Here is a 17,805-nt window from a genome sequence, read left to right on the forward strand (position 1 = left end):
AGCAAATAACTTGACCTTGCTAAATTTCACTTCCCTCTTATGTGAAATAGGGCAATACCAATAATACCTCTCTCACAGGGCTCGTGTGAGAATTAAATAAAAGTGTTTAATATGGCACCTGGAACATAGTAAGCACTTACAAAATATTGGTTATAATTATTCATTCATTCAGTCTCTCATTAAACAAATATTTATTGAGTGCTTACTATGTGGCAACCACTGTTCTAAGTGTTGATTATTATTGCTGCTGTTGTTATCAGTAGACATGGTCTGCCTTCTTGGAGAAGCTCCTTAGATGGAAGCTGAGATTCAGGGGAAGGGTTGAGCCAACAGGGAAGAAGATGAAGCAGGCTGGGGTTCAGGGAACCAAGACCAACAGCCAGTTGTACAGATTGGATAACCCTGGGGGACAGGGAAAGCCCAACACTCCATTTGGGCACATAGGTACCCAAGGGGATCCCTCAGTATGTCAGCAAGACCATTTCTCATTTCTGGGGTGGATGTACCTAATCCGGATGGACTTGGGTTAGTAGTTCATGGGCATCTGCAGTGAGATTGTCAGTCCTTGAGACTGCATGACTGGGGAAGAGGGGGAGAAGAAAGGGCCACACCCTCCTCCTCAGAGTTGTGAACCTCAAAGGAGACAAAGGGTGAGAATGTGCTTTGCAAATGGGGAAGGTTTGACGCTGTTAGGGATGAAGAGGATGACGCACTTCTGAAGCCAGCCATGCTGTTTGCAATTTCCACCTTTGCTTAGCATGTTGCATAAGGAAACGAGGAGGCTCTGAAGTCAGACTCTCCTTCCTATTAGCTGTGATAACTTTGACAAGTTCTTTTTCTGAACCTCAGTCTTCCCATCTGTTAAATGTGAATAATAACAATGATAACCATCTTAATTGGTGTGAGTATTAAATGAAATCTCCACGTAAAGATTTTGACATAGAGTAAGCCTGTGTTTTTCCAAGTGTCCGGGGACTCCTCCAGTAGAATCCCCCGATGAACCTGTTTAAACTGCAGACCCTCAATCTACTCCTATTAAAGTCTCTCCACACCTTATTTTGCTCCATATTTCCCTATAGCTTTTACCACCTGATATACATATACTTTTTCCTTTTTTTATGGATCGTTTTCTCCATTTTCTTTCCTATAAACTCCATAAGGCTAGAGACTTTTTGTTGCTATGCCTCTAGCCCCTAGAACAGTGCTTGATGAGTAGGAATAAAAGAATGAATGAATGAGACTCTCTGAAAGTGAGTCCTCAGATTAGCTTTTTCTAAAGTCACCCCGGGGAATTCTTATATACATTCAGGTTTGAGAACCACCATAGAAAGTGCCTAATCAACACTGATTGTTTTTTCCCCCTTGCTTCCTCTTTAAAGGGTCTTAAATTTGTTTAACTTACTTAAAGAAGCAAATTCCCAAGGAGAGATAGCGTAAGTAGCTCTAGGACAGAAAGTTACGTGATGATCCCATTAGCCCCCGTTGTCTGTTGCAGAAATACGAAGGCCTTGAACTCTGGTTTGGTGTATTCTGATGGGAGAAGAGTGGAAGTCCCCTAGGTATTGACCCCTCATATCCAAGTATGTGGGAGTGTAGGGATCCTGGGAGTTCTGGAGAAAGCAGCCTGCCTACTAACTCCGCTTTCTGCTCAGTTTGAACTGGGACCTTACTTGCTTGACTCTATTCACATTAGATTTGGGAGGTAGCCTAATTCATTTTTTTTTTTTTTTGAGGAAGATTAGCCCTGAGCTAACATCTGCTGCCAATTCTCCTCTTTTTTTTTGCTGAGGAAGATTGGCCCTGAGCTAACATTCATGCCCATCTTCCTCTACTTTATATGTGGGATGCTTGCCCCAGCATCGCCTGACAAGCGGTGTATAGGTCCACGCCCGGGATCTGAACTGGTGAACCCCAGGCCACTGAAGCAGAACGTGTGAACCCAACCACTGTGCCATGGGGCCAGCACCGGCAGGTAACCTAACTCTTGACCAAATGGGGCATGGACTCAACCAGGGTTCAAAACTGGATTCTGGGGGCCAGCCTAGTGGTATAGTGGCTAAGTTTGCATGCTCAGCTTCAGCAGCCCAGGGTTCACTGGTTCAGATCCTAGGTGTGGACCTATGCACTGCTTATCAAGCCATGCTGTGGCAGGCATAAAGTAGTAGAGGAAGGTGGGCACAGATGTTAGCTCAGGGCTAATCTTCCAAAAAAGAAACTAGACTCTGCTTCCTGGGCTGATCCGGCTCTGGTTTGGGAGAGAGCCCAGGATGGCAGGCTGACCAGCATCCGAAGGCCATGAAAACAGGTGGAGGGCTGAGGTCTCACAGAGTGCACCAGAGACTGAGGGAGAAAGGAAAAAGAGCTGGCATGCAAGGCATACCCACTACCCTGTTGTTCATTTATCATCTCTTCTGGCTTTGAAGGTTTCAGCAGTTACTGGCTGTGTGACTTTGGGTCAGTGACTTCCCTCTCTGAGCCTTAATTGTGTCATCCATAAACCAGAGTGATAATAACACCATCTCATGGAAATTGTCATGAAGATTTAATGAATATCAGAGAACTTCATTGGACATAAAATGTACTTTAGATACTTTTCTCCCTTCTTTTTTAACTTCTTAAATTCCAAGTAGTTTAAGGGAAAACAAAGGAGATCATCAGATGGAAAAGAGTGGCTGCTGCTGGAAACAGAACATGCAGCTCTGGGGACAGGAGCTGAAGGGAGGCGTGTGCACCCTGTGGCAATTTTGGAGCCACTAGAACTTAAACTCAAGCTAATCAATTGTTCTCAGCTCATCACGACTCGAAATCAGGGCTCCCCCTGCTCACCCACTGCTCTGCCCTTGGGGAAGCTGCCAGAGCCAATCACGGGGCATTGTTCTCCCAGCGCTGCTCCCTGGGGGAGCTCTGGGCTTAGTCAGGAGAGAGAAGGAGGACCCACAGAGTCCCACACCCGGGGTTTAGATCTGGACTGCCTAGTGCACTACCTTCAGCTCTCTTGTGAGCGTAAGGAGGTGATGTGACTCCGCCAAGGCCACAGAGAATGCTAGATCTGGAGAAAGGGGGCACCTTTTATATTCATTCCCATTTACGTTCTTTCACTTAAGAAGAATTTATTCATTGCCTGTTATGGGCGCCAAGCTACCTCATAGGCCACACAAGGCCACATTGCATTCCTAATTCTACCTTTTTTCCAATGCTTTGTGTTTTCTTCTAAGGACCAAAGGCATTCCAGTGGTAACTTTACTCAGACCTGGATGGGGCCATGAAGGCGTTCCTGCCCTCCCCTCCGTTCCCATCAGCTCGGTCCGAGATTCTCAAGCCCCCCAAACTGCTTAGGACACCAGGAAATTGTGGATCCAATTGGAGTCAGTGGAATTTAGTTTATTTGAATTGACTTGAACTGAATGAAATGGAATTACTAAACTAAATGGAAATACTTGAATTGAAATATAGCAAATTGGATTGAATCGCGATTAGTTGAAATGAAGTCAATCAAGAACGTATTGAATCATGGTGCTGGAAGAGGTTTGGACATCACCTCCCCTACCCTGCTCGTTGTATAGTATGGGGATTAAAGCTCAGGAAAGGGGAAGTGGGTGTGATGGAAGGTCAATATCTTTGACCAGGTCAAGAAAGTGGCAGAGCCAGGCTTCAAAGCTAGGTTGTCTGACTCCCAGGCCAGCATCTATCCCACTTTTCCAGAATTGGTGGGGTCTGAGACGGGGCTTCTGAAAAATAGACCAAGAGTCAATAGAAATCAAGGGTAGAGGACTTTTGGAAATAATTAGGCACCCAGTTTTAATAACCTCTACACCTTCTAGTGAATAACCAGCTTGCCATCTCTTCTCTGAGGTTGGCTTTCCATGGTACTTCCTGTCTGGGCTGTGGTGGGTTCATAAAGACAGAGAAGCCTGAAGACTCTGAGCCTAATAGCAGAAAGAAAGGCAGGAAAGTTCTTCTGGGGTAATTCTCTATGAAATTGCATTTACTTGGAGGAATAAAGATATGATACTTGCAGCTCACTACCTTCCTTGAATTCCCAATCATAGATCGTTGTGCCTGAAAGTCCACCATTAATGCTGTTCTTTGGGTAATGTTAAAAAAAATTCTATGAAAATACATGTGTGCTAACTGGAGGAGATAGCATGTACAATGTCCATATATATATATTAGTGTAATAACCTTATCCTATCAACTAACACCAGAATGAAGGCTTGTGTGGAGAGTAGAAAGAAATATGGTTTGAAAGAAGAAAGATGGATCAGTGGCCAATGCTATTTAAAAAAAATGGTATAAATTACTCTACCTGGAAATTTAAATCTGAAAGTCTCTATAATGAGGAGGTGTTATTCTTATGAGGAAAGTGTTATATAATAATATTAGTTTGGATTCCTAAGGAAAAGGCAAATCATAGCCCATTGACCTCTCATACTCTGCTCTCCCCACAAATGGTCACAAATGATAATCAGTGCTCAATGGAAAATGCAAAATTTCACAAATAATCTTCATAACAACTGGGGGAGGTAAGGCTGGCACCCCTGGCCTCATTTTACAGAGAAGAAACTGAGCCCAGAGTTCTGCAATAACTTACCTTAGGTCACATGGTAAATCAAAGGCAGAGGAAAGGACCAGATCCTCAACCTTAGCTCCCCAAATCTAGAGCTCTTTCAGACACATTACATGCCGGTGACTTTACAACAGAAATCGATTTTCACATTGTCTTTCCTGGTTGTGTGGGGTGAGGGTGGCAGAAGTCGTGAAGAGGGGGCCTCAGAAAGCCAAGGGTGACTCCAGTCCATTTCACAGACTTGAGCCGCCGATGGGGCAGCCTCTGGAGTGTGTAATCATCCTAATGAGCCATGGCACTTGTCAAGGTATGTGGTCTGGACGCTTGTTGCTGTGATATGGAGATAATTGGCCCTGCCATAGGAACGGCAAACTGGCTGACAGGCTCTTAGCAAACCACAGGCTGGGCAAAATGACACACCGAGGGACACTGCCAGCTACCCTGGCTCCGAGTTTCTCTAATATTTATGATCACAGTCATCTCTTACCACCAGGCTTTAAAACCAGAAGCAGGGCTTGTTTGGGAGCAGATGGGTGGCGCATTCAAGGTAGATTTTGGCAGCAGGGTGGGTCCTCATTCCACCCCCACGAGGTTTCAGAGAAAGCGAATTGCGCTCAAGAAGATCCACTATGGAGAATTACAGTCACCTACCTCAGACCCACACATCTCCAAACTGGGGATGAAACGGAGCATCTGAGGGAGCTTCGCCCTACCTTGGGCTCCTTGTAATATCCATGGAAGTGGCCTCAAATAGCCACTAAACGGCACTCCAGTACTTTGGCTTAATTCCAGTTTCCATTTTCACCCCACTTCCAGTAACTGGGTTGTTTTTGATGTTCCCTTGTGATCAAGGCCCTGCTTTGTACATGTGCTGCCGCTTGACTCTAATCATCATTCATTCCACAGATATTTATTAAGGACTGTTTCTGTGATAGATACTGTTCTAAATCCTGGGGATATAGCAGCAAAAAAGGTAGACAATGTGTTCATGGAGATTATTTTCCATGGGAAAACAAACAAACAGAAAAACAAATGAATGTACACTGCAATATCAGGCAGTGGTAAGTGTTATGAAGACAATAAACAAAGGAAAGGCATCAAACGTGCTCATTTAGATGGAGACGGGTCAGGGCGGGCCTCTCTGAGGATGTGGCATTTAGCAGAGACCTGTATGGTAAAGAATGAGTCCTGTGGCTGTCTGCGAGAAAGTGTTCCCGGAACAGGTGGCTAAGAGCAAAGACACTGAGATGGAGGCACAAGGGGAATGTCAGGAGTCTTTGGAAGGCCAGCAAGGCTGCAGCACAATGAGGAGAAGAATGGTGGGAAATGAAGTCAGATAGGGAGTTGGACACAATTTCCTACAGAGCCTTGGAGGCCAAGGTAAGCTTGTTGGAGTTTTCAGTCCTGCCTACGTTCTGCCAGGTTCCTCCCATGCTGGTGGCGTCTGCCTGCAGTCAAAGATGGCTCCCTCCATGCTATTGCCCAGTGATCCCAAAGTTGGCTGATTGCAGCCATGAATTTCTTTCTCCAAACCCCACCGTGCAATCCAGGAGCAGCAGTTAGCAAGGCTGAAGGGCTGTTTGTGCAGATCTCGGCCTATCAATAACCAATGCTGTGGCTGAACCAGCCCTGTGGTTCTTACTACTTATTGCTAAGACGCCCTTAGCAATAACCATCGGGAAACTTTGAAAAACAAAATGGTTTATTAATTACAGGTTCTGGAAATTACATGGCACACCTGGGGTCACACAAGGCTGGGGTTTAGTTTTTATTGGGGTTGAGGCTGGGTTCCTAGGGTTTCTCAGACTCACTCTTTATTGGTGAATTTAAAATGTCAGAGCTGGAATTTACAGTGCAGAAAGAGGAAAAAACCAGTGGCCCAAATGGTCAGTTATTGAAATCAACCAAGATCTCTAAAACAAAGGAGACTGGGGGCAGTGGGGTGGTGAGGTCGGCTAGCTCTTTATCTAGTCACATGGCTGGCAATGTGTTTATTCAAGATAGCCCTCTTTGAAGTGGATGCCTGTTTGAAGTGGATGCCTCTGCAATCGAAGCTTAAGTCAGGTACTTGCATTACAAAAAGAAAAGCAACCATCAGGGCTCACACTACCAGGATACACAGTAGGCTCCCAAGGCTCCGTTTTTTACTCCTGGATTTTTTTCTTTCCTCTAGAACTGAGCCAAATTCCATTTCAGCGCAAAGCTGGTCCATGCTGCTGGCTTCTCTTTGCCCCAGTGGGTCTTTGTTATTGTTATTGTTTGCCCTGACGATCTCCAGAACTACGCTGGGAGCTGGCTTTGCTCTAGTAAAACAGAAGTACTTTGTAATGGAGATTGTAATTGGAAAGAAGCTTGAATAATTGATGAGTTTTCTTCATTATTGTTGGTGGGCAAAACTGGCCCCGACCAACCCTTCAGGCTCTCTCCCTGCCACTCCCTCTCTCCAGCCACATTTCAAGCTTGTGCATGTTTGTACCTGTTGTTCCCTCTGCCAGGAATGCATATCCTCCACTCCCTCTCCACTTAAAGATCTACTCACAAAAGAGCCTTTTTTGGGGAAGCCCTTTGGTGGGCTCCTTTGGCACCTTGTCCACCCACCGCATTTATGTGATCCTTTAATTAGCTAATCCCAAACCTGTTTTCCTCTGCTAGGGAAGGTCTGTCTCAAGGGCTGGGCTGGGTCCTGTAACTTGATGGTTACAAGTTTCACTAGAGTCGTACTGCCTGGGTTCAAATCCTGGTGCTGCCGTTTACGAGCTATGTGATTTTGGGTAAATTAGTTAACTTCTCTGTGCCTCTGTTTACTCATCTCTAGAACTGGGATGGCAAGAATACTTACCTATTTAGGTTACTTTGAGGTGATAATCACTGTCAATTGATGTCTTTGCTTCTCCTTTTACCCCTCTATGTAGCAACCACTGTGAGTTAAAAAAAAAATAAGCTCTTTCCATAGATTTTTCACATGCTTACAACCTATTTCTCAGCTAAGTAGCAGCTCCCAAAACTGCTCAGAAAGGCTCTCCATGGCCGTGCCATTTAAAGTAGACCCGCCATCCAAGCCACTCTGCCCCATTACCCTTCAGAGTCACGAGGTGTTATTTACCAAATGTTTTCAGTTCTATCTCCTTCTATGGATTGGATGGGATGACATGCTTGGCTCCTAGTTGTTGGATGGGACTGTGTGCCTAGTTCTGGCCAATGAGTGGTAAGCAAAAATAACATTCGTTATTCTGAGCATTTAATTGCCTATGCAAATCCTTCCAGAAATCTCTTTTCCCTCTGGAATGGTGACAAGCAGTACTCAAGATGAGTCATTCTCTTGTCCTCCAGACCCATGATGCAGCAGAAGCAACAATAAATCTTAAGTCACTAAGATTTTGGGGTTCTTTGTTAATGCAGCATGACCTAGCCTAATCTGGCTGATAAACCCTTTGTTTTATTCGTCGTTATCTATGAAAATGATTGTTATTCCTCAATCTCTACTGTCCCTTTCTTCTATAGTGACAGGATTCTTAATTTTAGCTAAGGAATGGCTGCAGAGAATAAAGCCTACACTTTCCAGGCCTCCTGGCAGTTGGTATCACCATGTGATTAGCTCTGGCCAATAAGAGGTAAGCAGAGGTGAAGTTTGCCACTTCTGAGCCTTATTCTTAAAGAGAATAGTGTGTTCTTTCCTTCCTACTGGCTAGAAGGTGGAAATATGATTTCATCTTTAACTAAACAGACAGAGGAAATGCTTTAGAGATGACAGAGCAATGAGAAGGAAGGAACCAGTTTTCCTGACACTGTGGAGTCATCATACCATCTCTGGATTCCTTATGTCTGGGCTGTTAGATGATTAAAAATAAACTCTTAATCGTGTATAATCTAATGTGATTTGGGGTTGCTATTATAGCAATCAAGTCTATTATGTCACCAATATCCTATTTCAAGCCATCTTGCTCATCTGTTCAATTGATTAGTGTAGACACGACACACATATGCACAAATGTAGTTTCTATGAGAACAAGAATTGTTTCTGTCTTATTCATTGCTGTATCCACAGAATTTAGCACAATGCCTGTCACAAAGTAAGTGCTTAAAAATATTTGTTGAATAATGGAGTGTAAATGACGTACAATAATCACTGAATAAATCATTATTAACTGTTATTAGATATTACTCTTTTTTATATCTCAGAACAGGCTTTTCCACTGTCCATCATAAAGGTTTGATCCAGTGAGAATTCCTGAGGCTTCTGGTGTTTCTTCCGCTTGTAAGAGCATTTCTCTTCTTCCTTATTTGCTGAATTCCTTCAAGAACAAGTTCTGGACTCATGTCAGAGACATATAGAATGTTAAAACTAGACAGGACCTTAGTGATCACGCAGCATGACTCTCTCATTTTACAAGTGTGTGAACAAGCTCAGAAAGGGAGGTTAACTTGTATATTGGTTAGTTTGGGCTGTTATAACAGAATGCCATAGTTCTGGTGGCTTATCAACAACAGAAATTCATTTCTTGCCTTCTGGAGGTGGGAAGTCCAAGATCAAGTTGCTGGCAGATTCAGTATCTCGTGAGAGTCCCCCTCCTCGTGGTAGACTGCTGACTTCTCCTCGTAGCCTTTCATGATGGAAAGAGGGCAAGAGAGCTCTCTGGGGTCTCTTTTCTAAGGGCACTAACCTCATTTATGGGGGCTCCACCCTCATGATCTAATTGTCTCTCAAAGGCCCGCCTCCCACTACCATCACATTGGGGGTTAAGATTGCTACATATGAATTTTGGGGGAACACGAACATCTAGGCCATGACAATTTGTTACAAGTCACACAGTTAGTGAGAGAAGGGCCTAGAATCCAGGACTCTTGCCCTTCTTTTAGTGTGCTTATTCTCATGAGAAGCTCCAACTCCTCTTGGGTAAGATCTTCTTTGACCAACTTTAATGGATATAGGTGGACTGCACGTCTTACTTTTTCCTACATTGGGACTTTATATTTATAAGTGCAACAGGGTCCCCAGTTTTGCACTTGCGGACTTGTACACTTTTGGAATCCACGATGGCTAAGGCCAGAAGGTCACTTAGAGGTGAGTTGGGCAGCTCCTTAGTTTTCCACATGAGGACACCGAGGCCCAGAAAGATGAAGGCATTTCCTGCTTACACTTAGTCCATCGAGAAACGTTGGGAGGAACTTCTGGCATTCTGTTAGGAAATGTTGCCTAAAGTGGGCGTGGGTAGTTTTGGAAGATAAAGAGTTCTGTGACCCTGAGGTACTCCAGCAGAGGCTGGACACCAGATAACAGGGATATGGAGAGGTTCAGACATCATGTGAGTTTCAATAAGATCTGCTGCCAAATAAAAAAAAAATCTGCTGCCAACACTGAGAACAAAAACAATTTAACATAATAAATACAATATACAATAAAATCAGATACAATAAAATCAATTAAGTGGTTTGAGTCTCCTTTCTTTTCCAATTTTAAGTTCTTTGAGTCCAGGAGAACTGAAGGAGAAACTAAAAAACTAACGCCTGCATAGAGCAGGTGCCCGGTAAGTGTCCTTGAAATCAGTTAATCTGATCCCATTCAGCTTTTTGCAACTTTCTCTCTTTCTCTAAATCCCACTGATCCTTTACAGTTATAGGCAATGAAGCGTTTGGAGGGATCTCCAGCATCATGTGGTCTAGCATTCCCAGAAGATTTGATCAAAAGCCCCTGTTTTAAAAAACGCTTGTTTGAGGGCCAGCCCCGTGGCTGAGTGGTTAAGTTTGCGTGCTCCGCTTTCGTGGCCCAGGGTTTCACCAGTTCAGATCCTGGGTGCAGACATGGCACCACTCATCGGACCACACTGAGGTGGTGTCCCACATAGTACAACCAGAGGCACTCATAACTAGAATATACAACTAAGTACTGGGGGGCCTTTGGGGAGAAGAAGAAGAAAAAAAAGAAAGAAAAGAAGATTGGCAACAAATGTTAGCTCAGGAGCCAATTAAAAAAAAAAAAGGTCAGGTTTTGGATGGGGCCAGCCCAGTTGCATAGTGGTTAACTTTGGCATGCTCTGCTTCAGCGGCCTATGTTCCCGGGTTCAGATCTCTGACGCGGACCTAGGCTACTTATCAACCATTCTGAGTTGGTGACCGACATACAAAATAGAGGAAGATTGGCACAGATGGTGGCTCAGGTCTAATCTTCCTCAAGCAACAAAAAGGGAAAAAGAAAAAGAGGAAGATTGGCAACAGAGGTTAGCTTGGGGAAAATCTTCCTCACCAAAAAAAAAAAAAAAAAAGCTTGTTTGATCAAATACTCACAATACAAGTTAGTGCATTAATGGTTCTCAGATGTCCCATGGAAAAACAAACTAACAACAAACCCTTGATAAACTTCTCAATCCCATATTTGTCCACAATATTTTATCATGGAATCCTTTTAAAATTTGTTTTGCAAACCATGAAAATTTGTTTTGCAAACCAAGTCAGCCACTGGACTGACATATTCAGCCAGTGAACACTTTGGAAATAGCAATCTAGCCCAAACCCCTCATTTTGTGCGTGGAAAAAAAAGAAGCTCAGAGAAGGGAAAATTTTCAGAGTCAGCATGAACCCAGGTCGTCTAATCTTGAGTCCACTGCATACACAATGGCTTCCTGTGAGTGAGACAGCACATTCCTAAAGCAGTTCTGAACGGTCAGTGTTTCATTTAACAGCTCATCTGCCAACGGATCGTGTGACAGAAATATGTGACCAAGGCAATGTGTTGTGAAATGAATGGATGTACAAACCAGGGACCAGCCCTGTGCCCTGCTCATTAGGAACAATTTGCATGCAGACCATCAGTGTGACAGGCCCAGCAAGGGATTTGTTTAGCTCATTTAGAGTAATGGAGACAAGAAATTAATCACTTGAACACCGAAGTGCCCTGCTTCTGTGGCCCTATCGTGCATGCCCACCCAGCTAAACCTGATCTGATGCTATTTTGTCTCTGATTTTGATGCCCTTCTCATGCTATCCTCTAATGTCTAAGCCTCTGGGGTCTCGCCTGGGCCTTCCATCTACAGAGCATGGACCAACCACGTGGCTGGAGGAGCAACTCAGAAGTCAGTCACATTCATCTTCAGTTCACCCACAGTTGTCTTCTTAACTTATCATACACACCAGATTTAGAATCACAAATGGCCTCAAGGCCAGGATTCCATAACTCACACAAGAACCCCTACCTGTGTCTACTCCCATCCTCAACTTCTTCCCTCCCATGTGGTAGGAACTGTGCCTCCCCCTGCTGATGACCAGTCCCCCTGTCTGTGCTTTCTACCACATGCCCTCCTGCCATCTCCATTTGCCATCCAACCTCTGTTCTCCATCATCAACATCTTCCTTTCTCTGGTTCTTCTCTGCAATTTACAAATATTTTCCTTTCACATGTAGATATAAACAAAGAGGTTAATTGACTTGCCTAAGGTCAAACAGCAAATGTAAAAATAGCAAAAAACTAACGTCATATTTCCCTCCAGACTTTGACAAATTTCTCTACCCTCCTCCACATCCAGACTTCTCAAAAATATTGTCCAGCATGCACTTTCTTTTCTTTGCCATATCATCTCGTCTTCAACTCACTCCGAACAGATTTCTGCCTCATCACCCCATCGTAAATTCACCAGCCACATTCATGATGCCAAATCTAAGGTATATGCTGAAGTCTTCATTTCACTAGACCTGCATACCGTTTGAAAAACATTGACCATTCTTTTGGAATCTTCTCGGTTCTCCTCCCAATTGGCTGTTTACTCATTCTCAGTTTCTACTGGCAGGCCCTCCTTTTCAGCCTAAAATGTTGAGTCTCCAGAGCTTGATCCTGAGTCTCCTCTTCTCCTGGATTCTCTGCTTTGCTTTATTGTGCTCTGCTCTTTTCACTGTTCACTTCCTCTGTAGGCAATCCAAACCATGCCCATGAATTTAAGCATCATCTATATGCAGTGGTTCCCACATTTATCTACCCAGCCCAGACTCTTCTGAGACCTCAGCTCGTGACCGGTTGTTGACCTAACATGGCCACATGTCCCAGACAGAATTCTTTACTTCTCGCCCAACCTCAGACACATGCCCTTCTGCTTCTTTTCCTCTAGTGTTTCTCATCTCTGTTAATCACTTAATTTCTTATGTCAGAAACTTGGGAGTTTTTGACACTTTTTATTTTCTCTTCCCTCTGCTATCACAAATCATCAATCACCAAATCTTTTGGAGTCTATGTCAAAAATGTAGTGCAAATCTATCCACTTTCACTGCTCTCACTGCCCCGACACTCGTCAAAGACAGCCACACAGTCGCTTGGTGCCCTTCTGATCTGCTCTCAACGTTAAAAGCACCATATTTTGTTTAATTTTTAATCGTAGATCTGATCATTTTGCTCAACCATTTGAAATCTTCAGTTGCTTCCTTTTACTCCTAGAATGAAGGTCACATTCCTTCTCTCATCCTACAAAGACCTGCATGATATGACCCTACCTAACCCTCCATCTCACCTCACCCTCCTCTCCTCATCCTCAGTGCTCCACTCACTCTGGATGCTGTCCGCTACTCTAATGCAACTTGCTCCTTCCTATCTCAGGGCATCTACACCTGCCAGTCTCTTCTTCCCTTTAGGGATTGCTCATTTCTTGCCAGCACCCCTGAAAGAAATGTTTCCTGACCTATTGAATCAAGTCAGTCCTCCTCCCCACCAACGACATCAAAAGCTCTTACAACCTCCTATATTTGTCTTTCATTTCATTTATTAGTAGTTTAATTCTATAATTACTTATATAATTACAGACTCCATGTCTGCTTCCTTGATTAGAATGTAATATCCATGAGAGCAGGCACCAAGTCATGCATGCTTTACTATTCCAGCACCAACATTGTAATCAGCACATAATCCCTATGTAATAAATGCACATAGAATAAATATAAATGACTCTCACTAAGCTTTCTCTGAAAACAAAGAGGTTGGTTTCTCCATGATCTCTAGCAACTTACTCAGATCTAGCATATTTCAATCCAAGGTACTTCCTCTCTCTGGTTGCATCTCATCTCATCTGGGAAATGGAGAAAGAGAAGCCCATCTAGTCTGTTTCATAGGAGGAGACATAAGGAAAGAGTGGGCCACAGAGGGCTTGGTGAAGCTCTGTAAATACAGAACAAACCTTTTTCAATGCTTTTTGCTTCAGCCTGGTTCTGTACATATAGCAGGCTGTTTTCATGATATGAAAATACAAGTTTGGATTTCTAGTACTGACTTACTTGCCCAGTCTTGGAATCTCAGTTTTTCCAGGTATAAAATGAAGCAATTGGGTCAGACACGCCTCTAAGGTCCATTCCTTCCATGTTATTCCATGATGAACTCATGTATACCAAGGCACAGAGATGCCTTTGTCAAATGCTTGGCTAGACAATTTGTATTTTCACAGAGGATCACTAGGAAAGGACAAAGCTTATTTCCAAAGAAAGACCACATTACAGATGGTGATACAAGTGCTATGATGTGGTATAGCCAATCCTCATGAACAAGTCCCCAACTTTGTTTCAGGAGCCAAGATTTCAAATCCAGGTCTGCTGGTTATCAGTTGCAGAACCAGGGACCACTCCTTTATGCTCTCAGAGCCTCAGTTTCCTCATTGGAAACACAGGGGTAATAAAATTGACCTCACTGAGTTGAAAGGAGGAGAAAATGAGATCATAGTTGAGAGAGTCAGTCATGAATTCCCAAGTGCTCTGCCGGCGGGCAGTGTTTCTCCCTAACCATTTAAGCAGGCAGGCATAGGAACATCTCCTGAAAAGTGAAAGTGCGTCCTATTATCTATCCTTCCAGGCAGAAGCCTGCTATAGAGCTTTGGAAACAAAGGGTGACACAAGAAGCCTTAGAACTTTAAAGCAGCAAATTGTTCCAAGCCCTCAATGTGCAGTGCAGAGCATAATTTTTTATCCAGAGATGGCAAAATTGGGCCTGGAGTAACTTGATATGGCAGGCTATTGTCTCACAAATGATTTATTAGCTGAGGCTACTCTGAGCTCAGAAGTTTGCACACTGCCCAGGGCCCCTCTCTCCAGAAGGGAATCTTGCCTCCCTTAGGGAATGGCTTTCTGGAGATGAATATGAGGACTCTGTTTGTCCTGTGATATTCTCCTGGAGGTGGTGTTTTTGGCTATGTCCTAAGATTATTCTAGTATGTACCTGAGTGGGTTGATTAGAGAGGGACAAGATCACCCAGTAAGAGGTCTGTCTTCGATTATGTCTGCTTAAGAAATTCCTTTTTTTGTGGAAGGAGGACATCAAATATAAATAAAGTCCAAACTCTGCCATTTACCATCTTTGTAAACTGGGAAATGTTGTTTACTTGTTTGAGCCTCTATCTCCTCTCTTCTAAAAGGGATACTATTAAAGCCTTTGTGATAGGATCTTGGAAGAATCAAAAGATGAACTGCAGGTCAAACTTTAGGTCTATGTGTGACACATTATAAGGGCTTACCAGGTGTCAGTGGTTTTTCTTCCTTGAAGAGAGGGTAAGAGGTCACCCAGTCTGTGCTGTTTGAAAGGTAGTGCGTCCATCAGAGATTTCTCATTTTTGTGGCTGTATCAGTCACCTATTGCTGTGTAACAAGCAACACAAATCTCAGAGGCCATGTGATGAGCATTTGCTTAGCATATAGCTCTGCTGATCTTAGCTAGGTCCAACCAGGTGGCTCTAAGCTGAAAATTGGACAAGGTTTGCTCCACGTGCTTCTTATCCTCCCTGGACCAACAGGAGAGCCAGCAATGTTCTTCCCATGGAGATGGTGGAGGTGCAAGAAAGCAGATAGGAATGTGAGATGACTTTTGAAGCCTAGACTCAGAACTGACACGCTGTCATTTCCACCTCTGTTCCATCATGGTCCAAAGCAATCCATATGGTTCAGCCCAAGTTTAAGGGGTGGTAAAACAGACTCTGCCTTTCATGGAAGGAAATAAAAATCACTTGGCAAAAGTTATGAATACGGGAAGGGGTAAATAATTGGGGCCATTAATAAAACCTACCACAGGTGCTATGCATTCAGATGCTCTTCATGTCTGTGGAAGGGAACATACCATAAAAAGTGAAAGGAGAGTCTCACCTTCCCTTCTTTTTCAACAGTAGGAAGACAAATATTTCCTCCTCCTGCCCCCAGTAGCTTCAGCATGGTAAGGAAATTGAGCAGACCAATTATATATTCCAGCCAAGCATGTTAATTCTTGTTTCATTCTATTTATTTTCATTTTTAAAAATCACTTTAAATTTATCTTCTTATTAGGGAATGTATACACATGGTGCAAAATCAAAGAATTTAAACAGCCACACACAGTAAAAGTGATGTCTCCTTTCCCCCTGTTTCTCAGTTACAACTCTCTTGCCTAATGGAAACTACTATAACCATGATGGTTTGTAGCCTTCCAGAGAAATCTATGTAGACACATGCATCAGCACACACACATCTTTTTCGCTTTACCTGAAGGATACACACACCACTCTGTACCTTGATTTTTCACTTAACAATATTTTATCTTGTAGATCTTGCCAATATTCCTTTAAAAAGGAGGACTTTGAATCTTGTAAGTGTAATCCACAACTTCAGGGTTGGTTAGAAATCATTTGTGAGACATGAGTGCACTTAGGAGTTCAGCAGTGGGGCATGAGTAGAAGTGGGTGGGGTGGAGGTGGAGCAGGGGGAGACAGGACATCTGAAACAGATCATTGCAGTGCCAAGAGCTTAGCTCTGCCGTCTCTCTTTTGGTTCCTGCCTGAGCCTGGCCCTCCAGCCTTCCCACCAGTGCTCTAAGCCACCCATATCTTCCCAATACATTTCTTCTTTCCCGAGGTTTAAACAAAATTGGTTTCTTTCATCTGCAGTCAAGAATCCTAGCTAATACAGAAAGGTACTGGGGGGGACAGCAGACAACAAATTCACTGGGAGATCTGGGATTGGTAGGACCAAAACCAAGCTGAAGACAGCAAAAATCTGCTGGTGTTGAGTGATGGGAATCTCAAAAGTTTTTATGAGGATCAGAAGAGACAATGAATGGAAAGGCACTAGCATGGTGTCTGCAGAGTCATGGACCAGACATTTCCTGAACTCTTACATGTGCATTATGGTAGATGCTGAGGATCTGGTGAAAAAAAAAAACCCAGCAGACAAGGTATCCGGCCTCATGGAACTCATATTCTAGTAAGGCAGAGAGACACAAGGAAGCAAACACATTTATGGCATGTCAGGTAGTGATAAGTTATATGGGAAGGTGATAGAGAATGAAAGGGGTGCTATTTTAGCTAAGGGAAGAAAAGGTCTTTGGAAGGGAGGCCGTCAGTCTTGATTGGGACAAGGTTCTGCTTAGTTAGCGCCCTTTCTACCTTCAGACTGACTGCACAGACAGACAGAGTGGGTGGTCATCCAGCCCACGGAATTTGAGAGGTATCTCCCTTATTATTTATTGCCTAAAAACGTGCTATAATGTTTGACTTCTCCACTGTTGTTGAATATTTCCCATAAAAGTACTGCAGGTTGCAATGCTGTCTATCCAGGAAGGAGCATTACATACGAATTACCACTTGCTGACACTATGCTGTGAACTGGTTAACAAAGGAGCTCTGGGGAGATGGGGCAGAATGAGTAAGAGGTAAGCTTCAGGGTTGAAAATCTCAGTGACTCCATGTAGCTTACAGAATCCTCATTCACACCATTTGACACTTGGGGTGCTCCACAGTCAGACTCTAATGTGTCTTCTCAGAGCTCATCCTCATTACACTCCTTGGTAGAGTCCAACCATGATGGTGATAGATTAGAATATTTTCCAGCAAATATTCCTTCCCTTCCCTTCTGCCCTGGGATCAAGTTTAATTTCCTGCTCCCCTTTGGGATTGGCTGTGTGCCCTGTTGTGGCCAACGGAAGGAGAGGAGAGATGTGACACAACCAAAGGTTTTAACTGTCCATGTGCCGCTTGGTTTGTTCTCTTGAGCTGCTGCAAACTCCTGTGAGAACAACAGGCACAAGTAGCTGCTAATCCAAAGAGAATGCGAGCAGATGTGGATGAGACATGCAGCAAACAACGTCTAGAGTGTGAATGGAAAAAATGCAAAAGCTTGTTGTGAGCCACTGAGTTTTGGGGTGGTTTGTTACATAGCATGTTTGCAGGAACAGCTAACAATGCAATAATCAACTGAATAATTCACTGCCGTCTCTCTAGGTCTTATATGTGGAATTTTTGCTCTCATAGTGTCCCATC

Source organism: Equus asinus, chromosome 10 (genome assembly GCF_041296235.1).
Source record: "Equus asinus isolate D_3611 breed Donkey chromosome 10, EquAss-T2T_v2, whole genome shotgun sequence".
Taxonomy (NCBI): Eukaryota; Metazoa; Chordata; class Mammalia; order Perissodactyla; family Equidae; genus Equus; species Equus asinus.